The 27,731-nt window shown below is 51.3% G+C and overlaps 1 long non-coding RNA gene across 3 annotated transcripts in view; it reads right to left on the bottom strand.

The window, feature by feature from the left end:
• LOC140620691 (uncharacterized) overlaps positions 1 to 27,731 on the bottom strand; it is an 86,704-nt gene that overhangs the window by 30,851 nt on the left and 28,122 nt on the right. For all 3 annotated transcript variants that reach the window (XR_012020411.1, XR_012020410.1, XR_012020412.1), the window contains exon 4: positions 17,146 to 17,523. This is a non-coding gene — a long non-coding RNA (uncharacterized lncRNA). The remainder of the gene's footprint in view (positions 1 to 17,145; positions 17,524 to 27,731) is intronic.

The raw sequence follows: 27,731 nt of genomic DNA on the forward strand, positions 1-27,731 counted from the left end.
AGGCCGCAGCCTGTCTGTTTGCTGAGGGGACCTGGTGGGGAGACGGAGAAGGTGGGGGGGCGGGTGACACAAAGAGACGGCCGGGCTCTCCTCCACGTGAGGATTTTTAAAGAGCCTCCGTGAATCGTCCCCTTCGGATGTGATTTCCTTAAATATCTCTTCCGCCCCTTAGTTGCCGGCGCCGAAGCCTTGCAGGGACAAAGTCAAGGGCCGCAGCCTCCGTCCCCGTTCGGATCTGCTTCCGAGGACCCTGCCTCTCGCGTTCCGTGCCGTGTCCCCCTGTTCCTCGGATAAATATAGAAAACCTCCTATCCGCTCGTGAGGATAGTTGAAGCAATTAACTTGTTTTATTGAACAATAAAGCTGTCACTCCCTAAACTAGGGTGATTACATCTAAAGCCAAGGGTAGCTTGCAGGCCCACGTGATCCCAGGTTTGGGAAGTGGGGTGTACGTGTCTGTGCACGTGGCGGGTGCACCTGTGTCAACCCCGCTCCCCGGGGGGCTCCGGTGGTTTTGTTTTGCTTGAGGTGCAGCAAAAATGAGAGAGAGACTGGCTAGAGCAGGCCCCAAAAAGGTGACGTCTGTGCCCTGCTTCCCGCTGTCCCCTTTAGCATCCGGGGCAGGGCTTCTATCAGGGACCGCCTGCCACCTGCAGAACTCAGCAAAGTCCAGCCCAGTTGCCCCACTTTTGAGGGCGATGTTTTGCACTGATATGAATTTCCCCTGCAAAGGTGGCCTGCTTTGGTCAGGTTCCTTAAGGGTCCTGTGATCCCTCAAATCTCGAGGACATCAGGCCAGCAAGGCAGCCAGGCCCACGTAGCTCTGCAGTGTAGACTCAGCACCAGACTCCAGGGTTTGAGGCCAGAGGTCAGAGGTCAGGGTCCAGACCCCCAGGGGGAATGGAGGTTGATGCTTCTAGCTAGAAACTCCTATTTCTTAGTAATTCCATCAGGAATGACTGCTAACCCAGAAATTTGCTTCTAGATGAAAACTGCTGTCCCATGCTTTGCAGCTGGGTTTAAATGGGCATTTAGGAGCGAGTGACTCTGCAAAGCAAGGAGACTCGTGCTCACGGAGTCCACATCGCAACTTAACTTGGACAAAGACTCTCATTTCATACACAATTACTTCACGGACAAAGCTAAGCGGAGCACTTGCAGACATACTCCTCATATTATTTGGGGGCTCATTTTCCTCCTTTTAGCCAGAGAATCCCACACAGAGGATCTGCATTCTGCACCAAGCTCGTGCCTCCCTTTGAGCTGGGCTCCTTGGTTTGCACTCCCCACAGAAGCATCGTCATAAACCTATGCCGAATTCCACAAAGAGCGTGGCTCTCACGTTTAAAACAACATCAACAAAAAATCATCCCCAGCAGGAAAAAAAAAACAACAACCCTGAAAACAATGTGCATTGTGTTTAAATACACTTTAGCCCCTGCACCGAGGTCTTACAGAGGCCGCAGCTTGTCTCTGGAGGCACAGCGGGCAGGCACCCTGCGTGGCCAGCTCCGGGGACGGACGTGCGGAAGGGCAAGGACCCAGCAGTGGGGCCGACGGCCAGAACGGCTGTCTTTCCAGCTGCCCCTGCACGCCATCTCTTACCGAGCCGTGTGGGCGCAGAGGGCAGGGCCCCCAACACTCCAAGTGAGTCTCCGCGCGTCCTCCAGATAGTCTTCTCAAGGCAATCCTCCCCACTCGCCGCACCCGCCCTGGCCCTGGCACGGTCGGCATCTCCAGGGAGGGGACACTCGGTCTCTCACTGGGTTACTGATGGCACGGTGACAACCTTTTTAGAGGAAGAAGGGGAACCAGCCAGGTGGAGGGGCTGTGAGGCCCTGACCCTGTGATGGGACTTTTCACACACGCTCTTAATGTTTGTAACAGCCCCCGGAGCAGGGGACGCCTCTGCAGAGGGACGAAGCAATGGGCTCCGGCTTTCTGTCCCCTTGCAGCTGGCATGGCAGCTGCCTCCCTGCCCACTCTGCTGTCCGTGACTTGCACGCCTACACGGGCATTCGCGTGGAGGCCCACCTACTCTGCAAGACCGGTCTTCACAGGCCTCCCTTAATCCCCACTTAACTGAAAGGATGTTTGCCTCCCCCATCGCCCTTCTTTATCCTGGGACCCTGCGGTTCCTGAAAACGCCCTTTGCAACTCAAAACTTCTGTCCGTACACTGACGTGCATGTTTGCTGCCACACATGTGCATGCTCATGTCCAGCGTGTACCCACATGCACACACACCATCATGCGTAGACTGGCATGCTCACCCTTGCACGCTCTCATTCCGTCCTCATGCATGCAAACTCACATCTCATGCACACGCATGCACACATGTACACACACCATCATGCATAAAAACCTGCATGTTCCCACTTGCACACTCACACCATCATGCACACAACTTATATGCTCATATTCACACACTCACATATTCCATCATCATGCATACAAACTCACATCTCATGCACACGCACATACACATGCATACACACATGCACACACACCATCATGCATAAAAACTTCCATGCTCCCACTCCCACTTGCACACTCATGCAGTCATGCACAGAACTCACATGCTCACACTCATACATTCATACTATCGTGCATACAAACTCACATTTCACACACGTGCATAGGCACACGTGCATACTCACGCCTCCATGCATAAACACTTGCATGCTCGCACACATGCAACGCATATGTACACACACTCCCCCACCAGGTTGTGTTCATCCTTTCATGCCTCTCTCTCCACCCCGCCTGAGCGCAGAGGCCAGTAGCACCGTGAGGCGCCTGCAAACAGTGAGGCACCTGCAAGGGGATCAGAGTCTATGTATTGAGGGAGGGAGGGAGTCCTCTACGCTCAGGCACTAGACACCTGAGTCTAGGTGAGGGACCCTCCTGGCCTTGTCCTCCCAGGAGACCTTGAGGGCTGTGTTCCTGGGCACAGGCAGGAGCCTATCAATGTCAGCTACTGAAGTTAGAGCTTTCGGGGCCCAGCCTGGCTCTGGCCTTCCGTTCACCCTCTCCCTGCCTGGTTGTCACCTTCTCTCTGGGAGGAACAGGGAGGAAAGTATGGGGAGGAGAAAGCGGAAATATGCAAAGTCATCTAGAGCTTCCCATTCCCCCAAAGTGAACATGCAGCCGCACACATGTCCATAAGCACACAGACACCTGCACATTCAGATGCATGTGCACACGTGACGCACATGGGCACAGGTATGCACACACACATGTGCCTGTACACACCCTTCTCCCTGGAGCTAAGCAGAGGAGAGAAAGCCCCCCATTGTGAGACCCGTCCTCACCCTGGGTGAGCCCTCGCCTCTGTCCCCACACTCCTGGGATGGAAAGACCTTCCCAGAGGCCTCCGGGGCTCCTGTTTCTGAGGCTTGACCAGCAGTCTCGAGGAGGAGGAATGCCTTACACGCAGAATGCATGCTCTTGGGACAGTGCTTACCTCGGCCTGGCAGGGTAGGAAGGGATCCCACGTCCCATTCTGTGGGGATGAACTCTGGTCCTGGTTGCCTGCTGCTCTGGGCAGGGTAAGCGTCAGGACCAGCTACCTGCCAGGCGGCAGTGCCCGTGAGGAGCATCATTCTCGCCTGAGCTTACCCTCCGGAAGGTCAGGTGTGCGCCCTACCAGGTGTGTCAGACCCGGCCTGCCCCTCTCCTGCAGGGCACCTTCTTCATGCAAACAGGCACTGTCTGCCCACGAGGGCACATCCTGCCGCTGTCCTAGGGATGCCAGGAAGCTGAGCCGGGGGACGGTCTGCAGGTGCAGATCCCTGCAAGAGCGGAGAGTGGCTGTAACCGTTGTCCACGAGACCTCCCTGGAAATGTTTTAAACCACCCAAGGAGCATACATGAGCCTTTAAGATAACGTTTCAGTTTATGAGAGGACACAGTCCACTGCTGGTTCTTGGTCCTTCTAAGCTTTAGCGATGAATCTGTCTGCAGTGGCACAAGACAAGGGACCCACGCCCAGCCTGGGGCGGGGTGGGGGGTGTCTAGGCGGGTCAGCCACGCACTCACCCAGATGAGCCTGGATGCCAAAGGGCCCAAGGTGTCACTCATGGGCAGAGAATGACTTGTCAAAACACCCAGGTGGCCTGTCTCATCGTTTCTTGCAGGGACTCTCCTTTCCTGGATGTTTATAGGAAGACGCCACCTTCCATCACCCACAGAAAGGGAAGAGTGAACTTCGAGAGGAGTGATGAGACCTTGCACTTTTTGGTGAAGCACGTCGGCTGGGTGCACGGCTAGCCACAGATTCACAGCTTCCTGACACGGATTACCCAAACGAGAACAGCACGGAGAGGAAAACCCACAGAAACGCTGTCCACGTGGAACATACACAGTCGTGATCACCTTTTCTGTCCACTCTTTCCTGTCATGCTGCCCAGATGTGGCACCATGTCAGGGCCTTGTGTGGATAGAGAGCCCCAGGGTAGGGGGCCCAGTGCTCTGGGTCATCCCAGGCAGCAAGGAGCTGTCCCCGTGTCCAGCGTCCCTCCAACCGAGGTGACAGGGGCCAGAGGAAGAGGTCTCTCTCTCTCTCTCATTTTTTTTTTTTTTTTGCTGATAGAAATATCAAGAAAGAAGTGATGGAACAAATGGAGAAATTAAATTGTAATAAATGACTGAGGCCAGATGGTATTCATCTGAGAGTTGTAGATGAATGAGAGACTAAAAGAGCCCAGCAACTAATAGGAATATTTAATTCAGCCTTTCCCGTGGCCCTGGCCACCAAAGCACGGCCCGCGTGGAACCCAGAGCGAGCACCGGCCACCGTCGGTGTGCGAGCCTCGTAATTATCTCGCGGTTGATTCCTCACACCCCTGACATAGTCAGAAATGCTCCTGAGTTTGCATGCTAATAACTTGGAAGAGATGATAAATGTTTGTATGGAAACCACGCCAAATTATTTATGTTAGGAGGGAAAAACAAACAGAACAGTCACTTGGCAACCCCACACCAGTTCCAACAGGAGGAAGCGCTCCCGATGTTTGCATACGCAGAGGCCAAAGGCAGGCAGAGGACTGACGGAATTATCTGGAGATACCCGGCTCCCAAAACCCACAGCCACCAGCCTCCAACGGGGGTGCACCCCCTGCACCGAGCCTCACTTTTCCGCTGGAAAATTCTCATCCCTATCGTGGAGATGCGTTAATACCCTGGGCTACTTTGAAAAATCAATACATAAAATTATCTTTAATTAAAAGTCCGACAACAAATTGGATGGAAAATAATTGCAGTAAATATGACCAAGGGTTAACCTTAATATGCAAAAGGCTCTCACAAATCAGTAAGAAAACCTGAATATTCCACTAGATAAATGGGCAAAGAACATAAATAATTCACTAAAGAGAAAACTCAGATAACTAATAAGCAGGAGAAAAAAAATGCTCAGCTTCAACCAGATATCAAAAAAATGTAAATGTAAACAAATTCTAAGATATACTCTCCCACCCATGACGTTGGCATGACGACGCTAACGATGACATGCGGGGCTGGTGTGGGACTGTGAGGCGGCTCCCCCTCCAGGAGGGCAGGGGAAGGTGTGAAGTAAGACCACCTGCAGGGGGGCAACTTGCCAGTAAGTTCCAAGAGCCTTGAAGTATGTGTAGTGCTCGGCTCAGGACATAAGGAAAGGTATGAAGACGTAAGGGACAAAATGCAAGCGCGGAACACGCTTTATGCAGCAAGACCATCGTCAGGACAATGGAAATTAGCACGATGTTCATTCGGAGTGAATGGTTAGCAAGTGTGGCCCAGACAAGGCCGTCGGAGTCGGTACTTAAGATACCAAGTGAAGGGGCTCCTGGGTGGCTTAATCGGTTAAGCGTCCGACTCCTGATTTCTGCTCAGGTCATGATCTTGGGGTCATGAGATGGAGCCCCCCATCGGGATCTGTGCTCAGCCCAGAGTCGGCTTGGAAATTCTCTCTCTCTCCTTCTGCCCCTGGCCCCTAAAAATGAATGAATGAATGAATGAATGAATGAATAGACAAGCAAATAAAATACTAAGTGAAAACACAGGCTAAAAGTTACATCTGGGGAATCCCTGGGTGGCGCGGCGGTTTGGCGCCTGCCTTTGGCCCAGGGCGCGATCCTGGAGACCCGGGATCGAATCCCACATCGGGCTCCCGGTGCATGGAACCTGCTTCTCCCTCTGCCTATGTCTCTGCCTCTCTCTCTCTCTCTCTCTCTCTCTCTCTCTGTGACTATCATAAATAAATAAAATTTAAAAAAATAAATAAAAGTTACATCTGGGTGAAACAAATAATTGAAGGAAACAGACTGACATAGTGTCAGTGGGTAGTTCCTGGCAGTCAATTTACAGATGAGGCTTATTTCCTCCTCTGTGAGAATGAGGAGCAGAGACACTTTGGCACCGAAGAAAAGCTGTTCCCCCATCAGCTCTAATGCTTTTGTTTCCTACTTTTCAAAGCGAGTCAAACCGTATGCAAAGCAATGTCCTGTGACTCAGAGGGATGAAGCTGTTTAGCAAAGTCACAGACCAGGTCTCCGACCGAGTCAGGCACTGAGCTTGGTTGTGTTCTCTAAGTGTACTGCCGGATGTGCCAACGCTTGCCTTGTCTTTTTGCTCCCATTTAGCACAAGCCTCCTGAATGTTCTGTATTCTGCCGAACACTATAAAAACATTAAGACATTTGGGCGCATGTGCAAGGTGAGATCATCCCTATTTTACGGACGTGAATACTGAGGTTGAGGGGTCCACTGGCAAGGCCGTCTCTTCGTGCAACTGCTGGTGGTGACTCTGGAGCTGGGAAATGCCTCATCTGCAGAGCCTGGCAGCCCGTAGGTGGCAGCCAGGGTCTCAGGTGACCCGAAGGCCACATTCTTCATCTCCAGGACATCTTGCTCTTCCATTATGGAATGGTCCTTTCAAGATGCCACTCAATCTCTCTCTCTCTCTCTCTCTCTGAGCCTCTCCCGGGTAAGGATCTGTCCACAAGATTTCAATCAACCCAATGACTTTTCACTGAATGTCTCCTACATGCCTGGCACTATGTTGAAAACTGGAAATAGACAGAAGAAAGCAAACGTCAAGGGTGCAAGATTATCCAGTGTGACGCGGTCCCGGGCAGAGCCGTATCATCAAGACGCAGCGCCTGTGCATGGTTAGTCGTGAGACCTACGATGACAAATGGAGGTCTAGGCCTGTGTTGAATGCGTTCCTTCAACCCCAAATGCGGAGCCACAGGTGCACCACCCCCCAACCCCCTCCCCTCACCCCAGCAGTGAGAGGTAGTGGCGATTGGGACAGAAAAGAGGTGTTTGCTTGAGATGCGCGGAACGCTTCTCATACGAGGAAAACCCCACAGCCCACAGCCCACAGCCCACAGCCAAGCAAAATCCTGCCCAAACACTAAAGACACTTGCGAGCTACAGAACGGAACCAACTTCTGTAATCAGGGTTCTTCAGCATGAAGCCCGGAAAGGCTTTCTGGAAGCTTTCTGTTCGGGGGCACGAGCTTGAACCAGCCTCTCCAGGTGCACCTGCTATAGCAGCGCCGGGAGATTTGCACGCTCTCCTCTAACACACCCAGCCCTGGTCACTGCTACACTTAGGACGTGAGGCAGGACCTCGCCTGATGCAATCTGCCAGCTTCGATCTTGTGTGTGATTAGTACAACAGTCAGGTGTCTTGCAACAACCAGGTTTCCTGTGCCGTGGCACTTCCCGTCTGATAGGTAAGCACACAACTAGTTAACTCTCCTCTTTCTTTCTCCTTTTCTCACCGACTCTGCTTGAGGCAATTACAGCAATGCTGCATTTGTCAATCACATTCATTCGTGCATGGTTTCCTGAAATAATTATCAGGTGAGTGGCATCTCTGTGCCTGGAGAACCGGCTTGGAAACCACAAGCCCCAGAGTATTAATTACTGAGCGCAAAAATTTGCAGAGAAGCAAGTCTTTTAATGGTAGAACTGACGTAACATGATTGTTTTGATTTTTTTTACTAACATGACAATCATTGCCGTCCCCCTGGTCATCACCACAGATCAGCTCGAATTATCTGGGGAGGCCATTACCAAGCCGGGTACCATTTGATAAAATGAGGCGCATGCTTCCTGGCGTGGTGTTTGTTGATTTTCAGAACACAGCAAAGCCTGAAAGTCAACAACTGGAATAAAAGTGGACTTCTGCCAAAGCGAGCCAGAGGGACGCTCTTTGGCGTGGCAAAGCGGATACTTTGGTGGTTCCATTTTGCTGGAAGAAACACTTTTAAGAGGGTGCCTTTTACACTTCTTACAACCGTGCTCTCTCCGCAGGCCGCGGTTCCTGATTTCGGGGGGATGGAGGACATCGGCATTTTGTCAAATTTAACATGAAAGGTGGATGACACCTTTTTCTAGAGGCTCAGTTCATACATGTTATCAAAACCCATATACCGCAACACTGGGTCCCCTGGTAAGGAAAAAAAAAGGAAATGTTTTCTGGTTTGTGTGTTCTCCTCTTGAAGAGGAATCTATTGAATGCAGGAAAGTGAGGGGAAGCCTCCCAAGGAGTGGATGAGCGCGTCCGTGTGTCTGTCCGTGCGTCCGTGCGTCCATGTGTCCGTGCCGGGAGCTGGTGGTGGCGAGGCCGGCACTCCGAGGCCCGCTGCCCCTCCCTGTCCCCATCGCTCCCCGCTTTGTGTCATCCAGCCTTCACCACGTCTCCTCTGAAGGGTCCTGTTCCCTCCTCATTCTGGGATTTTCTTTCTTTTCTTTTCTTTTTTTTTTTTCTTTCCTCTCTCTCTAATGGTTTATTTTTTCAAGGCTTGAAATAGACTCGTATTCCCTTAGTGCTAATCTCACTTTTCAGAGTCTGAGCCCTCGTTTGGCCGGTCCCTGGAGCCCTTTCCCAAATATCCAGACTCTCCGCCTCTTTCTTTCCTGGGTTTTCTTTGTCAAGGGCCAGGCAGCGGAGGAAGGAGCGGGGAGTGCTCCGGGTGGGCTCCCCTGGTCGCCCAGCCCTGGCCCCGGCTCGCCCTCCTGTTGCCCGCTGCCGAGAGGCCGGGGCCGGGAGCTGCCCCGCTCCCCTGCCCACCAAGTGTTGGCTGCCGGAACCTTCTCCTGCCCATCAGTGCTTTCTTCTTGGCCAGATGAAGGGTTCCATCTCCATTTTAGGCTCTCTGTCCCCAACTTGGATCCCTGTGCAACTTGATCTCTCTGTTGTTTGTGGGGATTTGTACCAGAGAAAGCATATTATCTCTCCGCCCCCATATGTTACCTGCTAGAAGCTGGCCTGCCCCCCAGGGTCACCGGATCCCCCCGAAGTCTCGGGGTTCCGTACGATCACCCAATCAGGCTGCCAACCGAGGCTTAATGGTCACAGAAGGTCCAGCTCCTCTAGCCAAACCCCCGGTGACTTCAGCAGGCTCCTCACCTCATGTTATTATGAAAATCAGGAGCCCAGGAGGGGCAGGGACTGACAGGCAGGCCGGCATAACAGCCGCGCGAACCCGAGGTGGCTGCCGGGGCTGCCGTCCCTGACCCCCGGCCGGGCTTTCTTGGGATTCAGCTCACAGATCCTGTTCTGTTTGCAAAAGATGAGGTGGAAAAACCCACATCGCGGCAGAGAGAAAGCACCCACTGAAAACCTCTCGTGTGCGAATTCAGAAAGCACAGGGTAGAAATCCCGGAGATTTCTTTCCAATCAGAATTGAAATGCTGCTTGGAGTCAGGGCCTAAACGCCAGAGCCAACACTTCTCCCCACAAGCATCTCTTTAAACCTGAGAGGTGCAAATTAGAATCCTGAGCTGCGCCTTAAACGGAGGCCAAGTGAGCAGCGAGCTGGAGCGGAGACGGCGGGAGCCCGTGTTGCCCTGGCTCCGTGACTGTGATGCGTGTGAAGCAAGAGTGGTTAATAGGACATCACGTGCCCTGACCACGGGGACTAGACGCGCTCGCCCTGAGAGGCAGGCCTGGCACCTGGAGACACCCCCCAACACCCATCTTGACATAGAACTTGTGCCGTGGCAGGTGTTGGAAGTGAAGCTCACCTGTCCGGGGTGACCAAATCTGTCTGGCTGGGGAGCATCCAAATTCTCTAGCCAGGAGCCAAGAGGAAGCAGAGGCACTGGAGTATCTACCCGGGCCCGCTGGTGGGTGGGCTGCCCCTCCCTGCCCGCGCACTGGGCGTGCATCCCGTACCCGCAGCAGGTCCCAGGCCAGCAGCATCCCAGCAGAGCAGGACACCACACCCCCCACCTGGGGGCAGGGAAGCCCAGGCTTCAACTCTGAGACCAGAAGGCTGTGACTCTCCGTCTCTGCAAATGGCAATTCGTCCTGGCTCAGCCTCCGCCCTGCCCTGCAGGCCCGAGGAGGGCACTTCAGAGGCCCCACTCAGGGGGTGCACCCTGGGGTGCTGCAGCTTGAAATCCACCCTGCACCTGCTCCCCCACCGAGGCGCTGGTTCAGGGCAGTGTCACCCGGAGGGAATGCCTTTTCCTAAAGTGCATGAAGGCGCCCTCCTGGCAGCTGCGGCTTGCAGGCCGGGACGGTGGGACCTTCGGAAAAAGCTGACTTTCTCTGGGAGCCTGCATCAGCGCTTGCCCTGGTCTGGTTTTCAGAATGCTTGAGAGAAGCAGTATAGTCTTGTTTGGCCTCCGCTAGACACGAACCGGAGTTGATGCTCCCGCACTCCTGCTAAGAGCATCTCTATTTCGAAACCACGCGAACGCACTCTGCCAACCTCCTCTGACTGTCTCCAGCTCTCAGAAGCAGGTCTGGCTGCAGTCCTGGCTCGTTAGGAGGAAGGGCACTGCCCCTGTTCAGTGCCGGAGGCGGAGGCCACGGACCTCGGCCAGCACGAGCTCGGAGCCCGACGTCTCCTGCACACACACGGGCGCTGGCCCTGGCAGCCGGGCTCCTGGCCACGGCACAGTCGCAGGAATTTTCCCGAGAGACTGTGGCCCACCCCGTGCGGCCCAGGGGCACGCACCGTGCAACCAGTCTGTAACTGGTGGGGCCTGATGAGAGGCGACAAGGCAGGGCCTCTTGTTCGAAAGTCACTAAGAGTCTAAGACCGTGAGGGCAGGGCGTCGAGCCCGTAAGCGCGCGGCCCTGGGCGAGGTGCCAGCCCTGCGCCCGTGAAGCCAGCTCCGCTCGGAGTCCCGAGCACGCCCGCTGAGGCGGACGCTCTGGTCAGCTCCGTTCACAGATGGGGAAGCTGAGACAGAGGGTTCAGTCGCTGGCCCGGAGGCCCACAGCAAGCGAGTGAGAGAGCCAGAAGGCCTGATCGTCCGGTGAGTCCTGAAGGCCCCTGACTTGGTGGGTCCCCTTCCCGGCCTGGCCCACCCTGCCCTCTGCACAGCCGCTGACCAGCCCTGGCCGTCCCGAAGTGCCGGTTCTCTGCAAAGTGCAGCTCGAGTGTCCTCTACATGCTGACCTCTCAGAGCTGGCACGCGGCAGCTCCTCTAGAGGGGCTGGGGTCTCCAGGGCCCCCATCCCTGCTGATACCCAGGGGCCACCACTGTATCCTGCCAGCTTCCCATCACCATCTGGGTGCAGGATCTCAGTCTATCATGATGCTGTGAGAAGGGAACCCCCAAAATATTTGATTTCATTTAAATGTGCTGGATGAGGCACAAGGGTGCATAGGAGGTGGCCTGATCCCTCTAATCAGAGGGGGTCCAGGGGTGCCAAGCATGGCCCTTGCTACAGACACCTGTCTCCTCGAGGACACCTCCTCCTGCCCCCAGGACATTCAGCCCCCAGCTTCAGTACTGCTAGACACTGAGGCCAAGTTGGGCATCTGCCAGGGATGGTGCTGGCAGGCTTCTCCTTCCTCTCACCCAGCCGGAAGTCCTAGATTTCAAAAAAATAGACTAGAGAAGGTCAAGGGAAGACCATCAGGTGGGGTCTTGTGAGAAATGACAGCCACCAAGGGGAGCAAAGAGAAAAACGATGAACAAATGGAGGTCCCTTTATTACTCTAAGTAATAATGATGCCTTGGGCATAAACTTAATGTGTCTGCACATTTGCATGTCAGAACCCCTTGCATTGCTTCTTAGTAGCAACAGACATATGGTAAGGCTATTTGCTAAATCTGCAAGAGGACCCATTTCCAGAGATTTCAGTGAGAGAGGAAGGAAGGAAGGAAGGAAGGAAGGAAGGAAGGAAGGAAGGAAGGTAGAAAGGAAGGAAGAAGGAAGGATTAAATTTTAAATTCACCCTAATTTATAACTGATGTTCTCAAATACATTTATTTATATAATCATTTCTGATAGAACTCTCTTAAAGGACATTGCATATTTCTCATTTTGAAGTAGCAAAACTGTTGAGATCTTAGGTATTTCTCCAAATCCTACTTGACAACAAAGCCATTTATTTATAAGAGACAGATGAAAACCCACAGGACGTGATGCTTCTTATCTCCCTTTCAGCACAACTGCCATCATCACCACCATCATCAACATCACCACCATCATCATCACCGTTGTCATCAATGCCAGCAGAATCTGTATTTAAAACTCAATATCATAGGTAGAAAATCAATATGAAACCCAGACAAGGGTAGAGCTTCTCTAGTACAAGTATAGTTGGGGCACCAGCCCCATATTCCCTGATGTAAGGTGACCTTGGAAAGACAAGCCAACAGAATCCCCAGGGACAATTAGAACAACAGCTTGTGACCAAACTCCTGATAAAAATGAGAAATGGGCTTGGAGAGGGGCAGAGATGGGCACAGAGATGGCACAGTAAGTTAGGAGTTAGGAGCTAGAATGCCCCTGATGTCCAGGGCCCATTACTCCATGCTTTACCCAGATCCTCCGCAGAGGCTGGTGCCTGGCCCACAGCACCATGGATAAAGTGAATAAACATCACAACTATCTTAGAAGTAGGGCCAGCCTCAGAGTGAGAAGGGTGAGACACTGCCCTTGGATGCATAAGTGAAGGAGGCCACCCAAACAGGGGGTGAGGTAAATGAAATTGCATGCCACGCTTTAAGAAATCAAAATTCATGCAAAAATAAACAAATTATCTATCTATCTATCATCTATCTATCTATATTTTTTTAAGATTTTATTTACTTATTCATAAGAGATGCAGAGAGAGAGAGACAGAGACACAGGCAGAGAAAGAAGCAGACTCCATGCAGGGAGCCCGATATGGGACTTGATCCCAAGACTCCAAGATCACACCCTGGGCCAAAGGCAGGCACCCAACCACTAAGCCACCCAGGCATCCCTCAAAATAAATATTTTGATTAGGAAATCAAAACTTTATTTGAAAACAAGATTATCAGTGCCTGACACAAAATAAACTCCAAGTGTGAGCATAGATCATTCATATCTGAAATAAATTACATATATTAATTTATACAAAAATTATATAATATGCAATCAGAAAAATGAAAAAAAAAACGGAGGACAACAAAAGATATTTTCCAGTGCAAAACAAAATTCTGTAGAAAGGGAAACCAAAACTATAGGCAGAAGCCTGAGAACATACAACAGAGGAGATGGTACACCCAAGTTATCTCCAGTTTGTTGTTTCTAACAGTTCTCAGGTTCTGGTTTGGATTCCAAGCCTCTTAGATTGCTTTCTCTGGGAAAAGGAGTAATTTGGAGACCAGGAGACATGTGGAAGGAGCCCAAGCCTAGGGTGCTCCTGGGGGAGTGATTTGGGCCATCAAGAATGATCCATGAGCCTTGTCAAACAAGTCCACCCACCAAGCTGGCTCCCACCTCTGGGCCTTTCCACCTGCTGTGCCTTCTTCCCCAGTACCTTTTCCCCAGACTGCCCTCTCCCTCCCATCCTCACGCTTCTCATCAATCTTCCCAAATGAAGCCTGCACAGGAGGGTCTGGCCTCATCCCCTGTATAGTCGAGTAGTCCCACCCACCTCCAGAAATCTCGAAATCCTTCTTCGTGCTGATATTACAACTGTACCACATACTCATGGCCGCCTTCTCTGTGACCAGACCAGATGCTCCATGAGGACAGGGGCCCCCTTTGTGTCCCAGCACCTGGATTACTGGGAACTCCCAGGTAACATGTGTTGAAGGAATGAGTAAGTCAGAGTTCTGTTGCCAGATTGGAAAGCAAAACCACAGCATTAGCAAGAGCGCATTCACTCAGCGTCTCCTTGCTTTCCCGCCTCAAGCCCAGATTCCTAAAGCATGCTCCAGAGCATCAGTTGCGTGTAGTATATCACCAGGTGTTTTGTGATAAGAAGGATTCTGGTGCCTAATAAACTCCAAAGGCATTTGGCTACAACAGGTAAGTGTTTATCATTGATCTGTGGGGGATGGATGTGCTTTCTCCAGTGTATTGGCCAGACAGCCCCCGTGAGCAGAGCCGTCTGGAAGGTCGAGGCCAGGAGGAGCCCTGGGGAGGACACTGGCATGCATGGAGCATTGTAACAATAGCATCGTCTAGAGCTGTTCACCCCGACGTGCAAGGCCCTAGCCTAGGTCGCTATGGGGCACTAGAGCTGAGGCTAGTCATCCTGAGATCTGCTCCAGGGATAAAATGCACACCCGATTCCAGAGACTTCAGGTGGGGGAGAAAATGAAAATATCTCGTTGATGCTTTTTATATCGATCCTATGCTGACACAATAATATGTAGTATACATTGGATTAGACAAACTACAAAATCATTTCTACCTGTTTCTTTTGACTTTCACACTGTTGCCACTAAAATAGGTAAAATTCCATAGGTGACTCACAGCACCTTTTCAGTGGACAGTGCCTCACTCAGTACTGACCTGAGGGGTGGATTCTGGGAGGTTCTGGCCCAGAGCCCTCAGGCCTCACCATGCCCAGCTGCTGGGAAATGCAGCAGCTCCTCTGATAATGCTGCAGGTGGAAGTAAAAGAGCAGACCTGGAGTTCCCCTAGGTCCTTATCTGGATTTGCCCCATGGAGCCTCCTGCCTCCCTGAGGATCTCCTGACAGGTGACTGGCCTCCCAGCGGTCTCAAGGTCTTTCATGGGAGACCCCAGCACCCCGCCTTCCAGGAGGCAGTAACCAGAGCAAAGGAGCATCATCCGTAATAAAGAATGGGTCCCAAATCCACCTGAGTTCAAGGTGGCCAAGGTTCTTTTAAAATCTCCATCTGTTTATGTCTTAGAGAACAGAGCTTCCAAAGTCAAGATCTATAGTTCTAATTATTTAAACGTATCTCGCAGACATTGCCAAGGTATCTGGTGCGTACACGTGTCCTAATGGAAAAGGTAATTGATTTTCTCCCCAATTCAGACTTTTGTCCTGACTAATAAAGATCAGGGTGAGAAAACGTATAGATAGGAGCAGAATTTGCTAGACAATGGCACAGGGGTGAAGATGCCAGGGAGGCTCCTGTGATGCAAAGGAGCAGCTAGTTAGGCCCATACAACCTTAAGAACATCCTTCAGCCTCTCCTGGGATTGGGGGCATAAGTCAAAGTCATCACCTTGATGAGTGAGAGGCCACCTGTGTGGACAGAAGGCCCAGCCAAGATGCCATGAGGACCAAGCCAGCCGGATGGGCCCTTCCCTGTCCTGCTTTGCAGGGAGCGGACAGGTTACAGACAGCCCTCTCCTGGGCTGCCTTGGGGCCATGAAGGCTGGAAGTGTCTGTTATTATTCTTTTGTTGCCTCCAAATACCCTCTATCCATTCTCCTTCAACCTCCTGCAACAGAAAGTTGGAGAATCCTGGCTTGGAGGCAGCAGGTGCACGAACATTGGTCCTCCCTTTGATGATTCAGCAACACCAGGGAAAGCCCGTAATCTGACCAAGCCCCTGGATGTTTTTCTCTGTCATCTGTAGGGTCAGGGTGCCCCTCTCACTAAGGAGCCCTGGGAAAACTTTAGTGCTGCTTTTTACAATCATCAGTTCTCTGGGGACTCATAAGAATCTATTTCCTCTCTTTTCTCCAGAATGGTTCGCTGCTCCTTTCTCTGAAACGCTGTTCCATCTTTCAAGCCCACCCTCTGCACTTGCAATAAAGGGTGGTCATCAGATAAAACACCTGAATATGAAGATGTCACGCAAGGGACTTTGGGCTCAAGGGGTAATTCCTGCCTTGGGTTTGGTTTCTTCAAAGTCTCACCCAGCACCAGTCCTGGGCAGATGCTCCATGTGGCAACCAGTGGGGATAGCTGACTGTCCCCAAGCTGCTTTGCGATCAGCAAGTCCTGCTGTGAGGAGGGTGCCTCCCATCAGGGGGGGTGCGGGGCTCGGCACCGCTGGGTCCCCACTGGTCCTGAGCTTGCAGCCTGGCTGGCGGCCTGCCCTGCGCCCCACCCCATGCCGTGGGCCACAGAGCTGAGCGTGCTGGGAGTCTGAGCGCAGCACTGAGATTAGACCTAAGCCTTTAGTCTCTCTCAAGTCCTTAAATAACTGCCTCTCCAGGCTCCCGTCAACGCTGCTCGGAACAGCCGCCGGAGCCGCATTTTATCTTAATTCTTAAACTCTGTCTTTAAACATCTCTTTCTGGGTCTGGTCTGTGCCCATCTCTGCTCACTTAACAGCAAGCCCTGCCCTACGGTCCTGCCCCACTATTCAGTCTGTTTGTCCTCAGGGGTCTCCCTCATTTAAGAAGGAAGACAAGGCAAGGCCGCAAAATCCCTTCAAGGGCTTGGGGACCTGTAGGAACCAACCTCCAAGACAGACCATACGCACTTTCCAAGGCCACCTCCGCCGTGAGCCTCCAGACTTTCAGATATTTCTCTAGGACTCAGATCAGAAGAGGTCATAGGTGTGTGCCTTGTAGTTCCATTGGACTTGTGCACTTTCTATCCAGCTAAGTCCTTTCTTCCCAACCAGATGGTGTGTTTCCCGTGAAAGGGCCCAGATCCTGTGCCTGCCCCAGCACAGGTCTGGTCCCAGATATTAGACATGTTCTCGCTGGAGAGTGTGAGAAGAAGACACCTCAAGGGGAGGGAGATGACCAGGATGATCCGCTACCGGCAGGGGAATCTTGGAATGTCTCTGAGCCTCTGAGTCTCTTTTCTACACTGGGAATCATCACCAGAATGTCTACATCCTAGGAGAGTTTTGAGGGTGAAATGGTATTGGTTATGAGAAGAGATGGGTAAGTTATAAGATCTAAAGAAATGTGTGAATTGTAAGATCTAAACCTGGCCTCAGTAGTAACTGGCACTCAACAGGAAATCAGTCACAACTCTTTACCTCAGTCATAGGCTGGAAGACTCTTCTGATTCTTGGAAGATATTCTCTAACAAAGTGTTCTCAGAACCTATTAGTGGATCAGATTCTTGCCACCTTGAGCTTCAGCGCTGGCCTGAATGGGAAGCTAGGGTTTGAGGATCTGCAGGTAACGTCCAGAGACAGAGCTGAAGGGGAGTCTGAACACTGAGCAGGTGGCCATGCTTGGCCACACCTCTTGCACCTGGGATAGGTGATCTGCTTTCCCAGGACGGGAGACTGCTCACTGAGATCAGAAGTTCATTACAAAGATGTGTCGTTGAGCTGGTCCCCGGTATGAACAACAGGGTCTCAATCCTGGAGACTGAGGAGTCATGAAGAACGTACCATAGCATCTGTTGCCTGCGGGAAAGAAGATGGTAGCATTTATCCATTGCCCCCTATCCGTAGTTGGTCAGGCTTTGCCCCATGGAGTGTTAACCCCCTCGCACTTGCTGGTTGGTGCCTGTGTTGGAAAAGACAGGTGAGTTTGCACAGGTGCCCCATGCAAGGTGACAGAAAGCAAGGCACGCCTCTGCAGCAGGTGAGGACAGCTGGCTGCTTCAACAGTGGCTGGAGTGGCAGGTGAATCAAGGGGATGGGAAGTGGAGAAAAGAGGTATCTGATCCATTCCACAGGGATGTTGTCATAGCTCAGACCTGGGAAGAGAGAAATCTCCTAGAAGATGATTTCCCCGACCAGAGCTGCAAGCACATGGATCCAGTGTCATGGCTGAGTCAACAGACTCCACTAACTGGAGATAAGAGAGCAAACTGAGAGGGCTTTCGGTATAAGTCATTGTTAAAGCCTCCATGAGATAAAGAGCAGATTAATATATATGGAATGATAACAAGTAGTGACTAAGAAAGACTCGGTGGCTATAAAACAAGATGACAGTTATGGAAAATAAGACCAATTAGAAATTGTGGGAATGAAAAGTAGAAATATGGAAGAACTCAAGAGATGATTACATAGTTAATGAGTCACTAAAGACAAATAACTAACCGTGAGACACAGAAAATAGAGCAGGTACAAAATAACGACCTGACTTAGAGCTGACTTCTCATCAGCTTCAACAGAAGAGGAGGTAATAAAACAACATCCTCAAGATGCTGAAGGAAAATAATGGCAGATCTAAAGTTCTGTATTCATTCCAGTTACCATGCTGTATTAAAGCTAAAATAGGGATATTTTTCAGATGGACAAGAAATCGGAAAGTCAGGCCCCTGATGAAAAATACTTAGGGATGCATCACAGGAAAAATCAAAATAGAATAAAACAAAACTTCACAAAGCAAGGAATGAAATTCAGCCAATAGCAAAAAATAAGTAAGTAAATACATAAATATTGAAGAAAAAAATAGTAAGTGGCATTGAAACAGAATAATAGGCATGCCTGGGTGGCCCAGCAGTTGAGCTTACCTTTGGCTCAGGACATGATCCCCGGGTCCTAGAATCAAGTCCCACATCAGGCTCCTTGCAGGGAGCCTGCTTCACCCTCTGCCTGTGTCTCTGCCTCTCTATCTCTCTGTGTGTCTCTCATGAATAAATAAATAAAATCTTTTTTTTAAAGAAACATAATAATAATAATAATAATAATAATAATAATGACACAATAATGAAGGTATTAACCCCTAGGCATATGTTGTGGAATGAAAGTTCATGTGCCTCTCCTCCCCAGTTTATACATTGAAGCCAGAACCCCCAATGTACCTATTTTTGGAGATGAAGCCTCTAAGGAAATAATTAGCTTAAAGGAGGTAGTAAGGGTAGAGTCCTCATCTGATGCCATTAGTGTTCTTCTGAGAAGAGACACCAGAGATCTCCCTCTCTCTTTCCCACTGTCCTTCCTTCTCTTTGTCTCTCTCCCTCCCTCCCATCTCTGTCTCTATGTCTGTCTCTATCTCTCTCCACATGAGAACAGTGAGAAAGTGGCTATCTGCAAGCCAGGAAAAGAGCCCTCCCTGGATATCTAGCCTGTAGAAACATGAGAGAAGAAATTGCCGCTGGTTTCAGATGCCCAGTGTGTGTTATTTCGTTACAGTGGCCAGAGATGACTAAGAGATATATATATATATATATATATATATATATATATATATATATATATCTATAAGCTCAAAATAAACTCCCAGGCAATGCTGTGGGACTCAGGGGAAGGTTTGGGAGGAAATAAAAGTGTGCTAAGGTTCTTGTCCTTTCAAATGTAATCTTTGCTAGAGCATGTATTTAAATTGTAAAGTTTGTCTCTAAAATCCTGGAATAAAAGACACTACTCTGCAACCAGCAAGGGGAAAAAATGGTTCAAAACACACACAGATGGAGTGAACAAGAAACAATGTGACCCACTTTGAACACGCTTATATGGTGGAGCCATATAAAATACTACCATCACTTGGAAGTACTAGTGGATGTGAAGACAAAGTGTCTGACCTGAAAGACATAATTATCTTTGGAAAAAAAAAAGAATAGAAATAACAATAAGTACAATTGAGTATTCTTCTCTGATCTCCTTGTTTTTTGGCTTTGAGATATCCACAAGCGTATCCATAATACAGTCCCTATTAGAGTGTCAGCGTATTACATTAGAAATCAGTATGGATGTGAATGGGGATCCTGCCATTCATCACAACAGAAACCTGCGCTTCTGCCAAGAAACCAGTACCTTGGCATTTTATGGTTAAGTTAAAATCTTGTAACTGATCATATTCTCCTTATTGTTTTGATGTCAGGCAAAACAGACCTTTACTCATGAGCTAACTCTGGTGGTTGTACAAGACAAGATCCATTTGCCTTACATTCACTTGGATCAATTCTGCTATTCAAAATTTGTTTCCTGGGACTCCTGGGTGGCTCAGTGGTTGAGCATCTGCCTTTGAATCTGGGCATGATCTTGGGGTCCCATGATAGAGTCCCACATCTGGAGTCCTGTATGGAGCCTGCTTCTCCCTCTTCCTGTGTCTCTGTCTCTCTCTCTCTCTCTCTCATCTCTCATGAATAAATAAATAAAATCTTTTTAAAAAAATGTGTTTCCTCTTTGACCTAAAATCTTGTTTATTTGTTTTGCTTCCCTAACCACTGATGTGTGACCTTGGGCAAGTAACCTGGCTTCCCTGTGCCTTCCATCAATAAAATTACAATAATTAATTGGGCCTATGTTTGAGAATTACATGAGTTGTGCGTGCATCACGAACAACAGGTACCTGGTACTCAGCAGGCCAGTGTGGCTCCAGAGTAGTGGATTCTCATTATCAACGTTGTTACAGCAACACAATTTTGCAAGCCATCTCAAGGAATGGGATGGGATGGCGTGGGGGGGACTGAAATAACACTCCTTTGCTAAATGTTGAGCAGGAATGGAGCCAGGCATGGAGGTTCTTAAAAGAGAGGTGCTTTCATCTCTCACATGCTCCTAATGAGGCAGATGAATAAACAGATAAGTGGATAAATAAGTTCATAAAGAAGGATATAAGATTTTTTGAGAAGACACAGGGATCCCATTGCTCACTGATAGAAAGTATAAGGGGGCATATGCAGCAACTTGAGTGAATATTGTGAACCTTGCCAGGTAGCCCAGAGTGAGTACAGCCAAGGCACTAAGCAAAACATATGTATAATTGGTGCAAGCCACCAGAGCCGCAGAGAAAATCCCAAGGTCAAGGGTCAAGAACCCAGCGTTTTTACTGAGCATTCATCACATGCCTGGGACTATACAAATGGTTTTATATAGATTATGTCACTTAACTTTTAGGGTGAAATAATTATCAGAAATTTAGAGACAAGGGTACAGAAGATTAAAGGGTTTATGCAACATTCCCAAGGTTGGACAGCAGACCCACCCCAAAGTGAGGGTCCCAGCCTGGAACCACGGCCTGATTTCTTCATTCCCTGAGCAGTTTGTCCCAGTGAGAGCGAACATCAACCCTGCCAAAGGCCTGTTTTCCACAGCAGCGGTAGCAAGCAGTCCTCCTGAGGATTAGCAGAGCCTTGCCACTATGCCGTTTATTGCCTTCTGAGACAGTGAAGCTCAGAGGGAGCAGGTGGCCCAGCTGCCTGGGAGTGCGGTGCCTGCAAGATCACAGACTCCTCCACCTTAGGCTCCTGGGATGACAATCAGTCACTGTGATGAGCTCCTTTCTCACCGTGGATGTTGCCCCGTGCGAGCCCCCCATCTACACTGAGTGCCAGGAGAACTGTACAGACGGGCACTAACAGCTTGAGACAAAAACTAGGGAATTCAGTTTTAAGTTTCCAAGGCAGCACATGCAATGTGTCTGTACTTACAGTTGTCACCTAAGGCTTACCCAGCCTGGGTCACCTCCTCTCTGAGGAACCCCCTAAGGCCCCTTCTGGATATGCCCTTGCCAGCTCCTAGTACTTCCTCAGCTCTATGCTCTTCATATTTATTAAAATGCACATCCTGGACACCTGGGTGGCTCAGTTGGTTAAGTGTCTGACTTTAGCTCAGGTCATGATCTTAGGGTCCTGGGATTGGGTCCTCATGGGGCTTCTTGCTCAGTGGGGAATCTGCTTCTTCCTCTGCCCTTGCCCCCCTGCTCATGCTCTCTCTTTCACTCTCTCTCAAATAAATAAAATCTTAAAAAAATAAAATGTACATCCTTTCATGACTTTGGAGGAAAGCAATCTGATAACGTCAATTCATACTATAGTGTGAATGCTGGCTCTGACCATTCTGCTGTGTATTTCAATAATTCACTCCTTTTTACGGCTAAGCGGTGTTCCTTTGTGTGCATACCACAGTCTGTTTATCCGTGCACCTGTTGATGGACACTTGGGTTGTTTCCAACTGCTGGCCCTTACAAATAAAGCGTCTGTGCACTTCACATAGTTCTGCTCCTCCAAAAAAAAAAAAAAAATCCTCTTAAGAAAGAAACAGTCCTCACAAGACGCCCTTGTGTGAGTACACATGGCCAAGAGACCATGATCCATCATCTCCTTCCCTCATGCCGTGGCCTTGTACAGGGGCCTTCCAGAGGCCCAATCAGCTCTGCTCTTTCCCACAACTGTGGACATCAGCTCTCCATTTCAGCCTTGGACCGGCCCCTTCCCCAGAACCAGCCCCCTTTGAAGCTGAGCAAACGAGGGGCTACTACTTAGGCACAGCCAAAGGAGGTGGATTAGCCATGATCATGCATAATTTATGTGGAGTTTGTGCAGCCCTGAAAATAGGCCAAGGCATATTTTAGAAAGTAAATCAGACTTGATGAATTGGAAATGCTGTTTGGCATTGTTCATTTTCTGGGAAGCCTGCTTTGTCGCTCTCCAGCCAGTGTGACTCAGTTTCCTCTCCTGGAGCCATCTGAACTTCCAGCCTGCCCTGTGCCAGCTAGATTGGTCTTCCTGCTGCTTTGGGTGCTCTCTGGCAGGAGTCTCGGACTATATGTTCTCTTTTCACAGGGGAACCAAGCTGAGTCTTCCTAGGAAATTCTAAGACAGACTTGAATCACCAGTTCCTGAAGAAGGAGGAAAGAAAGAAAGAAAGAAAGAAAGAAAGAAAGAAAGAAAGAAAGAAAGAAAGAAAGAAAGAAAGAAAGAATTATAAAAGAAAAGAAAAAAAAAAGAAAAAGAAAAACAAAAACACCCTCCCCCCAATACCATCCCCCCCCAAAAATAAAAAAATAAAAATAAAAAAAACAGGAAAGGGGCTTCGGCCGTACACCCAGGCCGCAGCAAACAGGACCGTGCGCCTTTAAGAAGCAAAAATTAATGCAAAGCTTATTACAATCCCGGTGGTTGCTAACGCTGTGTCTCTTCCACTGCCCAAGTGTCTGAATTTCAGCTTCAGATGAGTATGGCCTGCTGGGATTTGAGCTGCCAGTTTAATTAGTGTTCAGTAATTTCAATAATGAGTGACAATTCATCGGGGCTTTTAGGTTGGTCTTCTGTTCAGAAGCAAATCAATAATCCACAGTTTTTCCCCTTCTTTAAAGACAAGAAAGTGGCATGTGAGTTACATCAGATGAGAGAAAATAAATGAGAGAGCCTTCCAGTCCCTCAGTAACTTGAGAGGCAATTGGCTTTAATGGTGTGGGCAGCCTCTCGGTTTGTTGATGTTATTGGAGGAACAGAAAGGTCATTAGTAGCTGGAAAGAGGCGCGCAGATTCTCACAGTAAACAGTTTGCCCTGGCTGTAACCATAGTGATTTGGGTAAATGAACACAGGTATACGGATTACTGCTCTATTCCCCAGGCTGCCTATATTATTGCCTCCGAAGATATAAAAACAATTGAGGCTAATTGTATGAGAGTGAGTTTATTACAAACATAAATGGAAAGGCAAAAAGAAAACCAGAGATGTTCTCTCCAAGACTCCCCCACCTCGCCGCAGCACCCGCGCCGCCTCTCGGATCTGCGCACCTGCCGGGGCGGCGGCGGCGGCCAGCTCGCCGGGCACCTGCACCTGCCGGGGGCACGGCGCCCCGAGTCCAGGGGGGCTGCGGGCCACCAAGGCGGGGGGGGTGTTCTGCTGCCGGGGCTCGGGCGCCCCGGCTGCCAGCCGACTGTCACCGTGCTCCACGGCGCGAGCCAGACTCAGCAATTACTTTTTACTGCTGGTGGCTGCGCCGGGCAGAGGCGCTTCAAAGCCGAGGAAAGGCATTTATCTCAGCTGGGACGTGGGGTGGCACGCCTTTCCCCAGCCAGTGGCTGAAAAGTTACCTGCATTACGGCGCTACCCTGCCAGTCGGCGGCGGCGGCGGCTTTTTTGTAAACTCGCAGGCTCTCTTTTGTTACAGCTACAAAGACTCCGTCTTCATAAGGTGTTGTGATTTGCGGTATACAAACCCATTAAAAAAACACAAATGAAATCCCCAGCTGGGAAGGTCAAGTCTAATGAGGTGGGCTGTTGCGAGGAGTGGTAGCTCACAGCATCCCCCATGTAGGCCAGAGGTGCTGCAAGTGAACAGCTGCTTATAATTATGATCATCTGACACTGTTCATCCACCTGAGGTGCTATTTTTTTTCTCACAAGAGAACAGATTAATTGTATATCAACTGATATACATAAAAAAGGGTTTGATAGAAGGCTTAATAAAGTAACATTAAATAGGCAATCCCACTGAAATTCTAATGTGTATATTCTTAATTAAATTCCCTTGTACAGTAACTCAGGTGCCTTCCGTCTCCTCTCGCACTTGCTGCATCGAACGCCAGCGACCGGGGAGGAAGGGAAGGCAGGTGTCCGAGGAAATCACACCCTCCTGCTTTCTCGCCCTGCCCACCTGGAGAAGACCCGGAAAGAAAGGAAGGGGAAAAAAAAATGCAACTCACAGGTGGTGCCCCAGCTACGACGGGGATCCGGGTCTACACAGACCTGGAGCGTTCGGATGCTAAAGACTCCCTTCCTGCCCGTCAGGACCGCCCTGCTTTCTCTGTCCCGGCGAGCAGGCACGGGAAAATAAAGATATTATTAAAAGGATGGAAGGAGGGGGAGAAGGAGGACGAGGACAAGCAGGCGAAGAGGATGAAGCGAGAGAAGGAGGGCGGTAGGACGTAGGAGAGGAAGGAGCGGGAAGGAGACGGAGCCGAGATGCAGCCAGCAGCCCTGACCCGCTCTGGAGAGTAACCGTTGAGCCAGAGAAGAATAAATATGTGTTTAAAACCAACATGCAGAGGTAATGATGCGGCTGTAATTCATTAACTGCCTTGAAGTGAGTTGTGCCGACGCACCTCGCTCGGTTCTAGAACGGCTGCATGGAGCACTGGCACCCGGGGCAATGCCCCCCGGCCGCGCAGCTGCCGTGCCGGGGAAGGGGCAGCTCCTCCTTGCAGGGCTGAAGGTAGCGCTTCTGCTAAAGGGAGAGGAGAGAGGAATAAAACAGGGCAGGTGAGGTGTAGCGCTCTGTCCCAAAGATCCGCACGGAAACAACCACCATTGGATGGGATGGATAAAGGCGGAAGCTTTGCAGAATTGTCCAGAAAACAGTGTGATATTCGCTCACAGGCAGGTTTACAACATGACGCGGAAAACAAAGTCGTTTGAAACTCCCGACTAAGGAAACGGCCTTGCGTGCTTCCCTATGGAGCGCTGCGGTGAAGGTTCCAGCACCGCAAGAAGGGGGACTCTGCAGGAATGGCCAGGGGTACCGGGGAGGCCTGGGGGCCGAGGGGCAGAGCGGGGGACACTGGCACAGCCTCGGAAGCCAACTGGCTCCCTGCCCTAAGAGTTAATGCTGCCAGTAGGAAGAACAATCTAGAATGCTCGGTGCCCACATTGCGTGTGGCACTGTCAAACGGAGTACTGGCTCGGAAGCCCAAGGACTGACTTACGTCTGGGCTCTGGCATGGGGGGCCAGGGGGCCATGGGCCGGATGGCGGCCCTCACTGGGCCGCAGTTGCCTCCTGGTCCCAGTGACCTTACAGGGTGGCCCATTCCCCCTCTATCCACTCATCAGCCACTCACGGAGTCCCTACACGGTGCCAGTGCTGCCTTGGGCACAAGGGGGGCAACACAACCATGTCTCCTACCTGTGGATGCAAGACCAGACCAACAGCGCGATGTGTGACAGCTAGGAGTAATGCCGAGAGCGTTCCGGACGGTGAGGGGTGGCCGTGGGCGATTGTCTGCCCCGAGCTGAAGGAACCAGACTGGCAAAGGTGATAGAAGGGCATTCGGGGCCCAGGAACAGTCAGGGCAAAGAGCCGGAGCAGAAGTGACCTTGGTTTGCAGGCAAGGCCAGAAAGGGTGGCAGGAGGGGGCTGGTCTTGGCAAGGTGGCCACCTGACTCTGACAGTGATGAGAAACTCTGGAAATCCATGAGTTACTGATAACTGGGTGCCTACTGGGCACCTGGGTGCCTACTGGAAATCTGGATGCCTACTGCACACCTGGGTGCCTACTGACACCTGGGTGCCTACTGGGCACCTGGATGCCTACTGGATACCTGGGTGCATACCTAATATATGGGTGCCTACCAGACACCTGGATGCCTACTGGACATCTGGGTGCCTACTGGACACCTGAGTGCCTACTGACACCTGGGTGCCTGCTGCACACCTGGGTGCCTACTATCACCTAGATGCCTACTGGACATCTGGGTGCCTACTGGACACCTGAGTACCTACTGGACATCTGGGTGCCTACTGGGCATCTGGGTGCCTACTGGACACCTGGATGTCTACTGACACCTGGGTGCCTAATGTCACCTAGATGCTTACTGGACATCTGGGTGCCTACTGGACACCTGAGTGCCTACTGGACATCTGGGTGCCTACTGGGCATCTGGGTGCCTACTGGACACCTGGGTGTCTACTGACACCTGGGTGCCTAATGTCACCTAGATGCTTACTGGACATCTGGGTGCCTACTGGACACCTGAGTGCCTACTGACACCTGGGTGCCTACTGCACACCTGGGTGCCTACTGTCACTTAGATGCCTACTGGACATCTAGGTGCCTACTGGGTATCTGGGTACCTACTGGACACCTGGATGCCTACTGGACATCTAGGTGCCTACCAAATATACGGGTGCCCACCAGACACCTGGATGTCTACTGGACACCTGAGTGCCTACTGACACCTGGGTGCCTACTGCACACCTGGGTACCTACTGGACACCTAGGTGCCTACTGACACCTGGATGTCTACTGGACACCTGAGTGCCTACCGTGTATCTGGGTGCCTACTAGCCATGTGGGTGCCTCCTGGGTAAGTGAGCAGCGGGGAGGGCGTAGCGAGAGAACGCAGACACTCTAAGTGGCTGTCAACAAAAAAATTAAGGTCAGATTGAAAATGGCGGAGCCACAAGTTGTTCTGAGCCACATCCGTGGTTCTTCTGTCACTGTTCATCTGGCCTGAGCCTGAGCATCACTTCTCAGATGACAGGTGCCTCCACACGTACAGATGCACAGAGGCACGTGCACATGTACATGCGTACACCACAGATGTACACGTGTGCACACCCGCATACACTCACAAGTGTGCACCTATATGCACGCACATGCGCAGGTACAGGGCACACGCACGCGCAGCACGTGTCCAGCCCTAGCATGCGCGTATACACAGTGCACGTCCACGGACACAGCACGTGGGGGCCCTGGAGGTCCTCGGGCTCGCGGTGCGCGCTCTACGGGCCGCCCTGGACGGAGGTCACCGAGGCGTGTGACTCAGCGGCTTGCGGGGTTCCCCCCCGCAGCGGACCGGTGCTGCTGCCCTAAGGACGGTGGGCCAGGCTGCCCCGGGGGGCTGCGCTCACCCCCACCCCCAGAACCCACAGCCGCTGCCCCGCCAGCAGGCGGCAGACAGGACGGGGCCCGGACAACCCGGCCCCCTTCCCGGGGTGGCCCACCTGCCGCTGGGCCGGGCTCTGGCTCCTTGCCCCCCAGCACGTCGGGCCCGGGCTCCCCGGTCACCGCGCTCCGAGTGGCGCTCCGGCCGTGCCACCCGTCCTGCCCCCCCAGGCTGAGCTCCTGCCCTCGGCCGCGCACACGCCGGCGGCCTGGCGGGCTCCCGCAGCTCAGGCTGAGGCGCGGCCCGCGTGCGGCCCCTGGGACCCAGCGTCGCCGACAGGCAGCAGCCGGCTGGGGGCAAGGCGGGGGCCTCTCCCACGCGG

The sequence above is a fragment of the Canis lupus genome, chromosome 29, assembly GCF_048164855.1.
Source record: "Canis lupus baileyi chromosome 29, mCanLup2.hap1, whole genome shotgun sequence".
Taxonomy (NCBI): domain Eukaryota; kingdom Metazoa; phylum Chordata; class Mammalia; order Carnivora; family Canidae; genus Canis; species Canis lupus.